This window comes from Hyperoodon ampullatus (genome assembly GCF_949752795.1).
Source record: "Hyperoodon ampullatus genome assembly, chromosome: 13".
Classification (NCBI taxonomy): Eukaryota; Metazoa; Chordata; class Mammalia; order Artiodactyla; family Ziphiidae; genus Hyperoodon; species Hyperoodon ampullatus.
Window position 1 is genome coordinate 35512271 of NC_136926.1, and position 17658 is coordinate 35529928.

Below are 17658 nucleotides of genomic sequence, written 5' to 3' on the forward strand. Positions count from 1 at the left end.
CCCTGGATACCAAGAGATGACTGCAGTACTAACACTGAAGCAAGACTAGGAGAATTCAAATCCAAATCCCCTACCCTCCCATCCACTGCCCTGCATCCAAGTTTCCCGGGGAGGGCCTTCCAAAGCACAGTTTGAAATTTGTTGCCCATACCTTAAGCGGATCTTAGCTAAGGAAGAGTTTAATGATTGGTGGGGGGGAGGAGACACAGGGATGGGAGGGACCAGGATGGGGCAGAGGAGGGGAATCTGTATCCACTCTTGATAAACCAACTCTTGACAAGTCAGAAAAATCAGAAGACCCTGATGAAGTCCAAAAGATGTCAGTTAACTGTCCCAGGCTTGGTAAATTTAATTGGCAGCTCTCCCAGGCTGCAGTCCAGCTGCCCTGTCTTTCCTGAAAACGACAACTGAGCATGGGTGCCAAGAGTTCCTGATTGGCTCACAGTATGAAAGCACTTCTTGACTCCAACAGACAAGTTCCTATGTCACCTTCATTCCTTTTCCTCAGCTGTGACCCAGAGAGAGGGACTGACTTTTCTACGAACAGGCAGACCTTTCAGCCCCAGGCCAGTGCTCAGCCTGTACACCATACTGAACACTTCCCCGTCTTCATCACATGCTTGATGTACTTACATGGGATAATGAACTATGGCAATGATAATAAGTCAATGATGAAGGAGAAAAAAGGGAGAAAAAGAAGGACTATAATTTACTGAGAAATTTCAATAGGCCTATGCTTAACATATATTGTCCCTATTTCTGAAAGTTACTAAGGTAGCAGCTCATACCTTCATTTTATACAAAATGGAGGTAATTAACTTGCCCAAGATTATACTGCTGGTAAGTGACAGAATGGAGATTTAAACCTTGATCTGTCTGATTCCACAATCTGTTCACTTCCCATCGTACCATGCTGCCTCTGCTTGGTAAATATTCCCTCTGATCTTTTCCTGACGAACTGTTTCTCAGTGAGAATTTATTTTAATGACAATTTTTTAAATGATTAACTATAATTAAAAAACAGATTCTACCTCTGTGATTAGGTGTAGTTTGGAAAGTGGCCATGTTAGAAAGTAACATATGAGATTCATTTGCAAAGTCAGATGTATAATGTAAATTGGAGTAGAACAATATTATTCCATATAACTGGAAAATTACATCTCAGTCTGTGAAAGAACCATCACTCAAAGCTGTTGTGCTTATCTTTTTTTCAATGAGAAACGATACAGTTTATCCCTTGAGACTGCCAACCTGATTGTAGTTATAACATTGTTAAAACACCATAAGGTTATGTCCCAATTAGAACTGTCTGCCCATTTAATATCCTTTGCTTGTATTAATTTGGGGATGTTTTCTTCTACAAGAATTAACTTCGTGAAATGGTGAGGAAGGAAACGAGGAATCCCCAAACCCAATTTCTCTATAACAGTGTGACTTTATACTTTTGTCCTTCGGGGAGACCAGATAGTTATCTCCAAGGCATGTTTTGAGCCAGAAGTCTGCTGGGTGCATGAGCTCCACACACCCCAAATTGTTAACTAAATATTTGGGAAGTTCACAAACCTTACTATTTGTTAAAATTATCACAGGTCCAAAGGAAAAGATATGTTTCCTTAAAGGTCACCCTTTAGAATGCTTCTTAATTACTTATATAACAGAATCAAGTAAGCCATGTAATTAATACCCAGTGCAGAGAACTCATGTGTATCAGTTGAAGGTGGCCGGGGGCTACAGATATCCAATAAATAGTGCTGTTAGGGAATGTTAGCAGAGCTTAAACTAAATTTCTATAATAGATAACACAGAACACTCAGGCTTTTGTAATCCATCAGGATTAAAGGTGCCATACTCAGTTATGAATTTGGAAGTCGTGGAGTCCTTAGTATCCTACTTTTCAGCTCATTTTGGACGTTTCCTCATGTACATGTATCTCATCACAGAGAATTCAGTGTTCTAGCAAGCCCTTATTTAATGCCCTCCCCCTTTGCTTAAGCCCAGATGAAGTTCGTTTAAAGTAATGGATACAGTCTTAATGTTTCCACAGCCTCCACTTTCTCTTGGTTCAATATTTTATAAAATATCCCCATGCATAAGAAGGAAATGTTAATTATTCACTTCACAGGGACATGTAAGTAACTAAGAAATGAAAGAGTTCACTAAAATTAAACCATGCCAGTTTCATCTCATTGATGCTTTTGAACACTGTATTTCTTAGAGTCAACCAGCGATGATTTCACCCAACTGTCATAATATGTAGTCTCTTCGCGTTATCTAGATCGTGAGTGTATAATGAAAAATTCTGTTAAATCATTTACAAGGACAGCCTTCTCAACATCTTTCATTCAACCAAGATTTATTTAGCACCTGTTTGACCCACACTGAACTCTGGGAGAGGTGACTACATAAAAGTGGGAAAGGGAAAGACCAGTGTGGGGAAAGGAACAGAACAGACGGGGTAATGACCACCCAGCTGGAGAGAGTAAGTAAATGGAGGACAGGATTGAGTCTCTAGTTGATAAGATGATATGGAATATTTTTTTTCTAAAACACTCAAGTTTCCCAAAGATGGAGGATACGGTCTAGTCTGGAGGCCAAGCACAAACAGTTTAACTCTCTGTGCAGCATCTCTAAGGACAAGCAATGGTGAGGATGAGAAAGAGCAGGGCCAAACACCCCAGAAGGACATGGGAGGCATCAGACAACAGCCAGGCTGAGCCTGACAACCAGGCTTCTGGCCCCGGAGGCAGTGGGGCTGCCCAGGCCCTGAGAAGAAATCTGGGCAGACAGCAAACCTGCTGTGGGGAAACCATCCTTGCGTTCACATAGCATCGTGTGCTCATCCAGCAGCAGGCCGGTAGGATGGGACCGCCTGGATTCTGTGGGGAACAGCACCACACTGTGCCCCCAGGGAACTGAGATGCCGCTGGGGCACCAGTAGTTCACAGGCACAAGAGCAGAGGGACAGCAAATCGGGAGATAACCCCAGGGAATAACAGATGGGTTTATCACACCAAAACGCAACTGTATCCCCAGCTCATACCCCTGAGGGGGCAACTGTTAGGTAGGAAGATATTTCCTAACAAAGGCATCAGATCCCAAGTAAGGTGAAGACCTTCTCGTTATTAAAAATATGTAACGAGAGGCTGGCTGAACATGTCAGGGACAGAGCGAAGGAAATTTCCCTATTTGGGGAAATGAGGGCAGGTGGCCCCCAGGGTTCCTTTCAAATCAAATAGTCTCAGCACATAGTGCTGTGCAATATGGTAGCCACCACCCACGTGTGGCTATTTAAATTTACATTAATTAAAGTTAAATAAGAGGAAAGATTCAGCCCCTCGGTCACCATAGCCACATTTCTAGTGCTCAGTAGTCACATGTGACTGGTGTTTACCATATTGAACAACAAAGATATAAAACCTGCCCATCACTACAGAAAGCTCTATTGGACTGCGTGGTTCTAGTTGCTTCTTGTCTATTTTAATATATTGAGTTCTACTAGATTTGGGCTTTGCCCCAAGAAGGTAACATCGTGTTGTGATGTCCCAGCGCTCAGAGGTGTCAGAACCAGGCGGTGCCCCGGTGAGAGTGAGGGCTGACGTGGGAGTGCCTGTTTTCCACCACCTACTCACGACATGGCATCAAATAAACCACTTCACCACTCATATCTTCTAGTTCTTCCTTTAGAAAAGTATCTTGCCGAGTTATTGTGAAGAGTAAATTCTTTAAAGTACCTAGTGTTCAAAAAGCACAACTAATTTTTGACTAGAAACACAAGAACTAGCCTGGGATTTTGCCCAGATTCTCACCCACCATTTATCAGTACTTTCCATGCCCGGGGCCTTGCTCTGGGCGCAGAACGCGCAGTGTTTCCCTGGCTCTTCCCATCCGCCCTGGCGCTGGCCCCTCCAAGGAGCCTGCTCGGCTCCCACTCTGCCTTTTGTACCTGACTAACCATGTGCTGCCCAGGCAGTACCCAGCACAGCACTTCCATTCACACTCTGAGCTTTGGGCCGAAGCTCTCCGCACCTGTGATTCTCATTTATGAAAGAGGGCTGCCAAAATTTTCTCCTACTCACATTGATTTGTAAATTACAATGTTGTGGCACCTCTGGGAGCTGCCGCTGGGTGCCAATGGATTCAGAAGTTGGCGATGCATGGTGTTATCTGCTACAGCCAGCTGCACGGCTGGTGCCAATCAGACAGGACCCCTTCCCCTGACAACAGGTACCATTTGCAGGTTACCTGAGGCACTCCTGCATCCCTCACCTTCTCCTGCCTTTGATCAAATGGCAAGAGCTTTCTAGAGAGGCCCTTGGAGTATTCACTAAGGGTTATTGGGGGCAGTGTTTACTTCAGCCCTGTTCACTGAGAAGAGTGGGCACCTTCCTGCTGCCCATGAAAAAAATCAATGTACCAATGAATGGGTGTCAAAGAGAGACTTAGCACACCACTCTGAGTTGGAAAGAAGAGTCACCTGCTTAGATAAGAGGCAGTAATCTCATGGAATAATAACCAGCACGTACGTTGTAGTCTTCTGTTTTAACATAACCAGTATTACCAAAACCATGCTGTCTGGCTACATTTGTTTACTTTCCAAACGTCAAAAGCCGTATTCGCTTATGTTGTTCTCTGAAACCAAGTGTTCTTTGGCCAACTTTGAGGCCTAGAAAGAGATTGCTTCAGCCCCACAAGCCAGAAAAATGCCACTGGTGGCAGGCCAGTTGGAAAGCTTGCTTTCCAGAAAAGGCCTTTCTAGAAAAGCTTACAAGCCAGGGCTCCCTAATACAGACCCTCAGAGGAAGAGGGTTTCCAGGCCTGGAGCATCTCGGGAAGGTTACTTATAGTGCCGGGGCTGCCCGGAAGCAGAAGTGACAAGCTTGCATATCTGACTGACTTTGGAAGTAATCCTACCTTGAGAAGACCATTGGATGGGGTGGAGGAGAACTCAGATGCAGGAAGACAGGGCACACCTATCCACCTAATTCAAGTGCTCTTAGCCTGCGACTGTGGACAGATAGGACATGTAGTCCCCAAGAATGGACTCTAGGGGGTTGTGAACTCCTGAATTTAACACATTAAGGAGGGGGTTGTTTGTGTTCATCCTGCTCTGAAGAAAAGTCCTTAGCTTTTAGCATGTCCCCAAAAGACGTAAAGGGCTACTAACAAGTTTAAATTATGATATCCTTAAAATTAGGTAGCTTTTTCCCCAGATGATCCAGCAATCCCACTCCTGGGCATATATCTGGAGAAAAACATAATTCAAAAAGATACACACACCCCAATGTTCATTGCAGCACTATTTACAATAGCCAAGACATGGAAGCAACCTAAATGTCCATCCACAGATGAATGGATAAAGAAGATGTGGTACATATATACAAAAAAAGAAGGAAATAATGCCATTTGCAGCAACATGGATGGACCTAGAGATGATCATATTAAGTGAAGTAAGCCAGACAAAGACAAATACATGATATCTCTTATATGTGGAATCTAAAAAAAGGATACAAATGAACTTATTTATAAGACAGAAATAGACTCACAGAGATAGAAAGAAAACTTATGGTTACCAAAGGGGACAGGGGGAGAGGGATAAATTAAGAGTTTGGGATTAAAATATACACACTACCATATGTAAAACTGATAACCAATAAGGACCTAGTGTATAGCACAGGGAACTAATACTCAATATCTTGTAATAACCTATAGTGGAAGACAATGTAAAAAAAGACTAGATAGATAGATATAATTGAATCACTTTACTGTACACCTGAAACTAACACAACATTGTAAACCAACTATATTTCAAGAAAACAATTTTTGAAATTAGCTTTTTCCTTAAAAACTTAAAGTTGATGACTTTCCTTCTTCCTTGTAACATCTCATTAGAAAAGCCTTTTGGGTTACAACCTTAGAATACTTTGAGGAATGGGCCATTTTTAAAGAATTATTATTATGGATGCCTATTACCTGAAATGGATAGATCCTGTGTTGGAACTTGGAGATCCTGTTACAAAGTAAAGGGTGTAATAGGATTTATCGTAAAGGAGCTCTTCCTGAGTAATCAATTCAAGTAACAAAAAGTGAGGTTCTGCTGTGTACAAGGGCTGAAGCTGAGAGGAGAGGGGAATTCAAAGATTTGTAAAATAGCTCGTACTCTTAGAGAGTTTGTAGTCTAGTGGGACGCTGGGTGGTTAGATACATAGAATACAAGGCAAAGTAAGAAGCAGTATGAAGGTACCTGAACAAGGAATATGGAGGTTGATAGGAAGAAAAATTCCAACCTGGGGTTTAGGTAAGGGAAGATAAAGAAGAAAGGTTTCCGCATTTGAAACACTATGTCTCTGAAGCTTTGGTATCATTTCTTTGGAAGCATATTGGTAGGGATTTCTCTTAGCTTTTGCCCATTTTTACTAATCTCTCAGTAATTTAGCTCTGTATCTCCCATGCCTGACTTAATACCTAACAAACACCATTTACGTATGGCTGGATGGATGGATGGACGGATGGATGATGGATGGGTGGGTGGATAGGTGAGTGGGTGGATGGATGGATGAATTAATAGGCAAGTGGGTGGGTGGGTGAGTGGATTGATGGATGGATGGATGGATGGATGGATGGATGGATCACAGGCAGGAGAGAGGAAAGGCCCAGAGAGAGGGAGAGAAGAAGAAATAGAATTCACAACATCATAGTAGCTATTTCACCAGCCAGCTCAATTCAGAGTCTTGTGGGAGAGGAGTTTAGAAAGGTAAACATCTCCATGGATCAGAAGTCTGGGCACAGTCTAGCTCAGCTGAGTGGCGTGCTCAAGGCCTTCCAAGGCTGAAATGAAGATATCAGCCGCGCTGGGCTCTCATCTGCAGGCTCTGTGAAAGATTCTACTTCCAAATGAATTTAGGCAGATAGCAGAATTCAGTTCCCTGCGGCTGTACAACTGAGGTCCTTTCATCTGCAAGCCAACAAACGTCGTATTGAACCTTTGATCGTGCTTTGAATCCCTCTGACTCTCTCTGCCACATCTTTCTGACTTCCTTTTCTGCCTTCAGCCAGGAGAAAACTCTTCTTTGACTTTTTAATTTTATTTTATTATGGTAACATAGACATAACATAGACATAACACCCCTCTTCTTTTTCTTTAATGAATTTATTTATTTATTTATTTATGGCTGTGTTGGGTCTTCATTGCTGTGTGTGGGCTTTCTCTAGTTGCGGAGAGCAGGGGCTACTCTTTTTGCATTGCGCAGGCTTCTCATTGCGGTGACCTCTCTTGTTGCAGAGCACGGGCTCTAGGTGCGTGGGCTTCAGTAGTTGTGGCACGTGGTCTCAATAGTTGTGGCTCGTGGGCTCTAGAGTGCAGGCTCAGTAGTTGTGGCGCACGGGCTCAGTCGCTCCGCGGCATGTGGGATCCTCCCGGACTGGGGCACGAACCTGTGTCCCCTGCATCAGCAGGCGGATTCTCAACCACTGAGCCACCAGGGAAGCCCCCTCAATAAATGCTATTATTATTACTATTAAGTGTGAAAACATGGTGGTACCAACATGAACTGAAACAAGGCAGCAGATTTAAGAGACGTTGCAGAAGTTACCGCTGGAGGACACAATTTCATTTAGTCAGGCTTTTGAGGAAGTGAAATCCTACAGCATCTGTACTCGTTTCCTATTGCTGCTATAACAAGTAACTGCAAATCTAGTGGCTTAAACACAAATTTATTATCTTACAGCTCTGGGGATCAGAAGTCTGAAACGGGTCTCACTGAGCTAAAATCATAATATCAGCAGGGCTGTGTCCCTTCTGGAGGCTCTAGGGGAAAATGCATTTTCTTGCCAATTTTCTAGCTTCTAGAGGCTGCCTGTACTCCTTGACGCCTGGCTCCCCCTTCATCTTCGGAGCCGGCAGTCACATCACTCTGATCTCTGCTTCTGTGGTCACGTCATCTTCTCTGACTTTCCTGCCTCCCTCTTTCACTTACAAAGACCCCTGTAATCACATTGGGTTCATCTGGACAATCCAGGATAATCTCCCATCTCAAAATCATTAACTTAATCACCTCTGCAAAGTCCCTTTTGCCATGTAAGGTAACATTGTCACAGTTTCCCTGGCTTAAAACGTGGGCATCTTTGGCGAGCCATTATGGCACCTGCCACAGAATCTACCACCTCATCTGTGATGTGTTTTTTTAACCTAATCATTTTTGAGACTTTGTATGAAAAGTGTGTGAAATCATCTGCCCAGAGCATATCAGCTAAATGAGATCAATGTACGCATTCAGTGGTCCTGGAGACTTCTTTCATGTGGAGATGGACTAAAAGGGCATCAATTTCTGTGTTTGTTAGATTATTTTAAACTATTTGACTATTCAGACTATTTAAACTATGTTAGTCTATTTTAAGCCATTTTAAACTATTTTAAACTATTGGGTCTAGATTCCTCTTTGCCTATGTGTTATATATTTGCTGCTTTTTTAAAATTTAGAATGTTTAACATTCACTTAAACTTACACTAAAATGCCAATTCTTCATATCACTTGAAGACATCTTTCCAATATCTATATGTAAATACATACATTTTACACATTTGCAATTAACATGTTGCATGCATTTTTTTGCCTTTTCTTGTACATAATATAATTTTTAAATCAAATACTTGTGAGCACTAACTACATGTCAGGCACTCTGTTAAAGACTGGGCATACAAAGTTGAGAAATACAACTTCTATCCTCAAGGATTTCTTACCATAGTGGCAGAGAGGAGGGATGCTGATGGTAAGAATTTTTATTTTTTATTTTTATTGGAGTATAAATGCTTTACAATGTTGTGTTAGTTTCTGCTGTACCATGAAGTGAATCAGCTATATGTATGCATATATCCCCTCCCTCTTGGACCTCCCTCCCACCCCACCCCCCATCCCACCCATCTAGGTCATCACAGAGCACCGAGCTGAGCTCCCTGTGCTATACAGCAGGTTCCCACTAGCTAGCTATTTTACACATGGTAGTGTATTTATGTCAAACCTAATCTCCCAGTTCATCCCACCCTCCCCTTCCCCCCCGTGTCCACATGTCCATTCTCTACATCTACGTCTCTATTCCTGCCCTACAAATAGGTTCATCTGTACCATTTTTCTAGATTCCACATATATGCGTTAATATACGGTATTTGTTTTTCTCTTTCTGGCTTACTTCACTCTGTGTGATAGACTCTAGGTCCATCCACATCTCTACAAATGACCCAGTTTCGTTCCTTTTTATGGCTGAGTAATATTCCCTTATATATATGTACCACATCTTCTTTACCCATTCAAAAGGAAAAAACATGTTTAAAATATATAGAATTGCCTAGGCTTGGAGGTTGAATGACTTGGTTGTCAGGAAAGAGAAGAGTAGAAATGAAGACCAATTTATGGTTTGAAAAATTGGATGCATGTCAGTATCTCCAATTGAGATAGGTAATCTGGGAGAAAAAATAAGTTGGGATGGAAAAGATGATTTCGTTCTAGACATCTTGAATCTGATGTGCCTATAGAATATCCAGTTGAAGGTGTCCCATAGGCAAGCCTTCACTTATCTGAATATTATTTAGGAGGATATTACAATAATTCAGACAAGAGATGATTGTGGTTCAGACTAAGCTAGAAGCAATAAAGATGGAGAGAAGTAAATGTATCTTTCTACCATATCTTTAAGGTGCCAGGTTGGTCAAAAGTCCTCAAGTGAGGAAGATGGAGAAGTGAAGGCAGCTGAATTTATGAGTCTGGAGTTCAGGAAGCTGTCAGGGCTGGAGAAAGATTAGCTGGGAGTTGTCACGTAGAATGTAGAGGAAAGTTTGAGTGAATGAGATCACATTGGGACATGTATATTAGAAGGTGAGGCAGCACAGACCAGTTTCCTAGGTTACACAGATATCTAAGCACAGACAGGTAGCAAAGGAAAACCATGCTAATGAGTCAGCAAGATCAAAACAGCGTGGAAGTAAAGGGAGATCAGGATTTCAAGAAATAGGAAAAGTTGAACAAGGTCAACTACCAAAGAGGGGTCGAGTCAGACCTGGAATGAAAAGTCTATCAATGAGTCTGGCAATTAAGAAGTAACTATTTAATTTGCCAGTAGTTTCATAATTATCATAACGTATCATTTTGTCTACATACATAGTATGCATATATATGCTTATCACTTTAATAAATCCTTATTATTTTTAATGTCTAGCATTTTAATAAAAATATTGTGGCTATTAAAGTATGCTAACACACCATGGTTAGAATACTGATTTCTCAATTATTTCGCATTTGAATTTTTTTTACATTTTTCACCATTATGAATAATGCCTTAAATGTTTTTTTCAATAAAATGTGGACAGTTTTTTCTGGTTAGTATTCCCAAATATTATGCACTCGTCTTAAATTAAAAAAAAAAGAAGGGCAAGTAAATCTTAGTATCTTCAAATAATTTTAAAATTCTGATTTTGAATAATTATTCTGCAGAGACTTGTTTGCCCTTTCCGTTGTTTTCAGATGAAGACAATCACAAACATTTGGACTATGGTCTAGCATGGAACGCACACTTCCAAAGCCAGCATTTCCTCAGTATATTACATCCTGAAGTCCTCTATTGATGCAGCATTATAGTGAATAATCTCCAGAGGAATCTGTTTCCTTTCTCTACATTACAAACCATTTAATGCCCATTAATAATAGGTTTCTTCACTTGCAAATGACTAAAGTAATTTCCCATTTATTAGCTATTTTTGTTGACCTCACTTCACTAGAGATCCTCAATCTAAGTTTTATTTTAGCAATAAATCACAATTCTCTCATCTAATTAACAAAAAAATTGGGCCATTGCCTCAGTGGCCTGCATTCAACCCTATTTTGACTGGAGATTTTCTAATAATATCTCATGCTCCTTTCCACCCCTGTACTTGTAACAGTAGTTTCTGTTCCATTGAGTTCATTCTGTTTCCTTAAATCTCTTTGCCCCCATTCTGCTCTGTTTGTTTTTTCTTCCCTCACATTTCTTTTTTTCTTTTCCTGTATTTACCTAGTAACCTATCCAAATCTTTCACTGTTACAAATGCCTCAAGAAGCATCCAATTACTTATTCAGTAGAAATTCCTGGATTCGCTGGGCCAATGGGAATGCCAAATGGTAAGGCTTTTTGCACATTACCAAATGACCTCTAGAAAGGGTCCCTGAATTTTCACCCCAGAAGCAGTTACCATTCTTGACACCCTTCTTAGAAGATTCTTCTCTATCGTGAGTCCAAGCCCAACTCTCTTTCTTTAACTTGGATCTAGAGCTATGTGAAATAAATCAAATTTTTCTTCTACAAGGCAGTCCTTCAAATGTTTGATTAAAACTATTGTTCGCCCATAAGTCTTCATTGTTCTATCTTCAAAAGACCTAGTTCCTTCAGCAATTCTCTGAGAATAGGACATCAAGCTCTTTTAGCTGACAACAGACAAATTGTATTTTGCTCCAAGAAAAGCAGCATCTCTCTTAACTTATGATATTATTTTGTGAACAATATTTCAGTTGAATTTGGATTTCACAGCACCCTTTGAAAGTCTTTGGATATGAATACCCTCCTTCTATCAAGGTATCAGCTTGTCTGGCAGCCATGCCAACCTGTCTCATACTCAGATAAAAACTGTGAGCCATTCATTCACATGAAATCAATTTGACATGTTCATCTTACCTTGTACTATGCGCTTAGGTGGTTTAACATAATGTAGACTATTATGTTTATCTTTATTAAATATCATCTTATAAATACAAATGTGTCTTTCTAGCCCAAGGTCACTCCTACTATTGTGCACAGTCTAATTCTAGAGAACATCATTTATATTAGTAGTTATCTTAGTTATTTATTTATTACCATAATTTTCCAGAAAATGACAGTAGAGCCTTGAGGAAGGGACAGCTTGTTTCTAATTCACCCACCTAAAAGTGCCATTTGGACGACCAGAAAGAATGCTTCCACTGTCAAAACTGGAGAAATACTAAATCTGAAATCCAGTATTTTAAATATTTTCCCAAGATGTATTATATTGTAAATCTCATAATAGTGTCTAATATATAATCATGGAAGTTGATATTTAAAAAACTGTTCAGAATAGGGCCAAAAAGAAAGGCTTATGCATACCACTAAAGACCATTCTCCAGTTTTTCCTGAAATTATTTATATACCATCTAGGAAAAGCCATTCAACTAGTTGTGAATCTCCTATTCAGTCCACATTTTTTAATTTTGTTCAAAAGTGTATCACTTTATTACTGGTATTATTGGGGAGGTTCACAATATACATTTATTGGGAAAATTTTGTAAAATACATAAGAAAATAAAGCAGATAATCAAAATCACCCAGAGATAATCACTGTAAAGATTTTTGTGTTATTGCTGTTCTTTGAAAATACTGATATCACTAAACCTCTGAATAAGCTCACCAAAAAGAGAAAGAGAAAGCATAATATAAACACTATTAGGAATGAAGACAGGAACAGGGATAAATTTACAGTAGATATTAAATCTATCATAGGACTAGAACAGAAATAGATTTTATACCAATATATTGAAAACTTAAGTGGATAATTTCTTAGAAAAACAAATTATTCAAAACTCAGTGAAAACAAGAACCTTGAATTCATCCATAACAGTTTAAGAAACTGACACATTTGTTTAACATTTACTCAGAAAAAGAAAGACCAGACCCAAATAGTTTCATGAAACCAGCGAGAAAAATCTAATCCCTGTCATATAAAAATTCTTCTAGAGATCTGAACAAAGAAAAGATGCCCAGTTCATTTTAGGATTTCGTATAATCTTAACTAGATGATGGCAGTCTGAGAAAGGAAAACTGTAATGCAATTTCTCTCATGAACCTGATGCAAAAATTCTTAATAAATATTTCAATAAAATTAACTAATTATAAATAATGTAAAATAACATGACCAGACGGGATTTACTTGCTAATGAAAGGAAGCCTTAGCATTAGAAAAAAAAATTCATATAATTCACAGCAACTAGGAGATTAAAGGAGAAAACACACGTGACTATCTCAATATACGCATAAAAGACATTTTATAATATTCAACAGCCATTAAGGATTTAGAAAAAAAGTAAAACAAACTAGTAATAGAAAAAAATTCTTAAAGTATACCTACATATGTATAGCTACAGAAACTTCATGTCATATCAGATCATAAAGGTATTCCTTTTAAATCCATGAAAATGATCTACCTCTTCTAAAATGTGTTGAGCTAGATTTTGGCCACTGGTTCTTTTTTATTGTTATTGAGGTATAACTGACATATAACGTTATATTAGTTTTAGGCATACAACATAATGACTCAATATTTGTATATACTGCAAAAATGATCACCACCAGAAATAGAGACACAGATGTGGAGAACAAACATATGGACACCAAGGGGGGAAAACGGGGGTGGGGGGGATGGTGGTGGTGGTGGGATGAATTGGGAGATTGGGATTGACATGTATACACTAATATGTATAAAATAGATAACTAATAAGAACCTGCTGTAGAAAAATAAATAAATTTAATTTAATTTAAAAAAAAAAAAAGATGATCACCACCGTAAGTCTAGTTTACATCTGTCACCATACACAGTTAAAAAAATTTTTTCTTGTGATGAGAACTTTTAAGATCTACTCTCTTAGCAACTTTCAAACATGGAGTGCAGGATTATTAACTATAATCACCATGCTGTACATTACACCCCAGGACTTATTTATTTTATAACCCGAAGTTTGTACCTTTTGACCATCTTCACCATTTCACACAACCACCACCCACCGCCTCTGGCAACCATCAATCTGTTCTCTGTATCTATAAGCTAGGTTTTTTTTTTTTTTCGATTCCACATGTAAGTGAGATCATACAGTATTTGTCTTTCTCTGTCTGACTTGTTTCACGTAGCATAATGCCCTCAAGGTCCACCCATGTCACAAATGGCAATATTTCATTATTTTTATGGCTGAGTAAATATATATATATGCATGCCACATCTTCCTTATCCATTCATCCATCAGTGGACACCTAGGTTGCTTCCATGTCTTGGCTATTGTGAACAGTGCTGTAATGAACATGGGGGTGTTGGCCACTGGTTCTTTGATGACATTTTTCTGTTGACATTTTCTGTTTCATGTCTGTCTACAGCCCATCCTCTAGGATTTTCCCCTAGAAAGGTTCATTTGAGCAACAGTACCCAAATTCTGGCATGTCCAAAGCTCTTTTTACTTGAGTCTTTACATTGGAAAGAGCTTAACTAGACAGAGAATCGTTGGCTCCTGCTTTCTTAGCTCAATCTCTTGTAGATGCTGCTCTGTTCTGCACTCAGGTTACATGTTTCTGCAGGTAAGTCTAATGTCCACATCATTTTCTCTCCCTTAACCTCATCTTATCTTTTTGCTTGACCACCTAAAGGATTCTTTTCAAAACTTTTTCTGAGACATTTCTTTACATTGACCATTCTGAATGACTTCTCACTGATAAAATGGTTACCTTTTCATTAAATAGATTTTAGACTTTTTATTTCAGAAAAGCTCTCTTGCATTATATTTTAAGATAATTATTCTATTCCATTGGTTTGACTTTCTTTGCGAATCACAGCTACGCATATGTTGGCTATATTGCCTTGTTTCTCTAATCCTTCTTTATCCTTTTTATCTCTGCACCATTTCTGTGCTCTTTTCATTCTTGTCTTTTGTGTCCCTTTATTTACCTTCCTTTCCTTCAATTCTGCCAGTTCCTATTTCACATCCTCCAGCTGTCTACCAGCAACCTTCGTTTTCTCACTTTTTTCCCCGAGTTCTTAAAATTTTGCTTTGTGATCTTCCTTTATAGCTGTAATTGCTTCATGGATTACTGTTTCTAATTTGGGTTATGCTTTTAAACTTTGTGGCAACATATTTTCCCGGTACATTTTCATTATTTATAAGAAATTTATGGCTGCTGTTTTCCATATTCCCTATAGGACCTGCATGCATGTTCCTTTTATGTTACTCTTATTTGAACAAGTTTTTTGGGGTTTTTTTTTTTTTTTACTATTCAAACAGTTTAATACATCTTTTTTCAGAAGAACTCTGCTGGCGGTAAATCTTTACAATCGCACTTACATTTTAAAATTCGGAGACTTGGAACTATCACAAGAAATGCTAGAAGCCTACTAGATATACATTTTATTTAAATTTCATGGTACTGAAATTTCAAAGTACTTATTTAGTACTCTGAATGTAAAATAGCCCTAGATCTTAAAGGAAAAATACAGTCAAATTTGACATCAGAATGTAATCTTTGGGCAAGCTGTTAGGGCTTTAGTGATTCTTCTTCCATTTTGAGCTTTTAAAATAGTGACTGTTGGGCTTCCCTGGTGGCGCAGTGGTTGAGAGTCCGCCTGCGGATGCAGGGGACGCGGGTTCGTGCCCCGGTCCGGGAAGATCCCACATACCGCGGAGCGGCTAGGCCCGTGAGCCATGGCCGCTGAACCTGCGCGTCCGGAGCCTGTGCTCCGCAACGGGAGAGGCCACAACAGTGAGAGGCCCGCTTACCGCAAAAAAAAAAAAAACAAAAAAACAAAAAACAGTATAAGAAAGAGTGATGAGATCAACATTCACCATTCTTGGATCTTCAGCAAATTCAGGATCAATGTAGAAAAATACTGGCACGTCTACTCCCTCTTGTGGATTAAGCCCTTGTTCTTCAAAACAGAAGCACCGTATTTTATTGAAATACTGTCCAGCTTCAAATGGTACAACATTGTATGTAGAAATTCCGTTTACTGGTTTGTCAGTAGGAGTCTTAGCTTTATAAAACGCCAGGGCAGTCTCCCCTGGCACTACGTATATTTCTGTTTGCTGAGGTCTAAAGTTCCACTGGAGACTTGCATGCACATCTGCATTAAAGATGACTTCAGTGATGCGATCCTTAACAGGTACCATGTTTCCAGTCTGGTCTGATGCATGACCTGCTCCAGGTCCAGTAGTCTGGCAGTAGAGCCGGTAAAGGGGCATGGCGGCGCAGGACGCCCCCAGCATGCCCACGGCCGCCGCGGCCACGTTCGTGAGGAGTGTCTTGTTCCGCCGCCTTCAATCCTCGTCCTGTGCGCGCGTGAGGGGGCTCGTGCTCTTCGGCCGCCGCCGCGGCCGCACCGCCAGCCTCGGGCGCCTCCCTGTCCCGAGCCGTCTCAGCTCCCTCTAGGCGCCCCCTGTCCGGGTCCTCCCCGACCGGAGACAAGGCTCTACCCTCTCCGCAGCCCTGGTCCTGTTCCCAGGGTGATTCCAGGGCCACCCGCAGAGAGCTACGCGCCTTCATCCCGGACGCCAGAGCCCTCCCATGGCCTGATCAAGTTTTTTTTTTTTAAGAGAATCAGAAGGTAGGCAGTCCTTTTTCAAGCAGTCATGAACCAAGGGCTTCCTTTGCTGTTGCTACAGTTATACACTGTTTTTTTATAGTATGATGCATCTGTGTACTCACACATACTCTGACTCTCAGACAAAATCTAGTTCTTTTCTCCCTCAGTTACTTCATGGATGACCCCGCAGGTTGCCAGTCACGTGGGGACAGAAATGATACAGTCATTTTTAGAAAGAATTTTTCTGGCCCTTAATGAGATTTGCCCATTCACCCTCCACCACCTACGTTAGTCCCTGCCTTTCCACAGTGCAGTGCTCTCAGACTGAGGTCCTCACTTCAGAGGGTGTATTTGGCAGAGCTTTCTGAGCTCTGCTACAGCTAGGTCCCCGTCATACCTCTCATTTACCTGCCACGTTACTATCCCTTTCCTCCGATTTGGGAGTTTGTGGATGTTCTGCTGGTTTTACTGAAAATGTGATGTGTGGGTAATTCTCTTTGTTTTGTTGTATTATTGTTTTTGTTGTTTGGAATGGCTGCCAGGAAGAGAAGTGAGAAAATTCAGTGGAAACCAGTCCTGTTAACATTTAGAAATATTTTCCTCCTGTTTTCTTTCTATAAAGATGACTTTGCATAAGGAAGTGCAGGTTATATGTATACCCATCGACCAAGTTAATCTTCAAAAATAAAAGTAAAACACAGTCAGCCTAGCATACTACTTCTTCATAAACCCAAGCTGCTTCTTCCGGTGCTCAGAGATCTTCCTTTTAACAGCCTGTTCTAGGATGCTGCTGCTTTGTAAACTCAAGCCCATCAAGCTGTTATCTTTTGGATGATTCAAAAGACTTGTTTATCTTCATCTTTCCCCATCACATTTTCTTTGACAGTTTTTAATTACCCACCTTGACTCTGGGGTCCTACCGAAAGCTCTTTGTGTACACAAAGATGTAATTTGCCTGAGCACAGCAACTTAAGTTGATTGTTTTTAGGTGTGCCCTCCTTTAAAAAGGAAAATGTCTTCACTGGGAAAATTAACTTATGAACTTAATAAATCTTATGATATTTTAAAACATCCTGCATGCTAATTTTCTAAGCAAAATGCTTAATAGTGGATCTTCACGCAGTAGTGAGATCACAGCTGTGATGACAAGGGAACGATATAAAATGGTCAGATGTTATAAACAAGAAGACAAGTTCTGACACCCAACATAGAACACATGCTTTAAATGATTTCACTAGTAGCAATTATGCTATCAGTACCCTCCCACCACAGCCTGCCAATTTAAGAGC

At 40.2% G+C, this 17658-nt stretch overlaps 1 protein-coding gene and 1 pseudogene across 14 annotated transcripts in view; one reads left to right on the forward strand and one right to left on the reverse strand.

Moving 5' to 3' along the window:
- DLGAP1 (DLG associated protein 1) overlaps positions 1–17658 on the forward strand; it is a gene marked incomplete at both ends in the record, with an annotated part of 320951 nt that overhangs the window by 13663 nt on the left and 289630 nt on the right. The window lies entirely within an intron of this gene.
- Positions 2695–16352, reverse strand: LOC307061889 (cytochrome c oxidase assembly protein COX11, mitochondrial-like; annotated as a pseudogene). Its single transcript has 4 exons — positions 15600–16352; positions 5971–6113; positions 3953–4026; positions 2695–2876 (listed from the first exon to the last, which is right to left on the reverse strand). The product of its transcript is annotated as a cytochrome c oxidase assembly protein COX11, mitochondrial-like (transcript).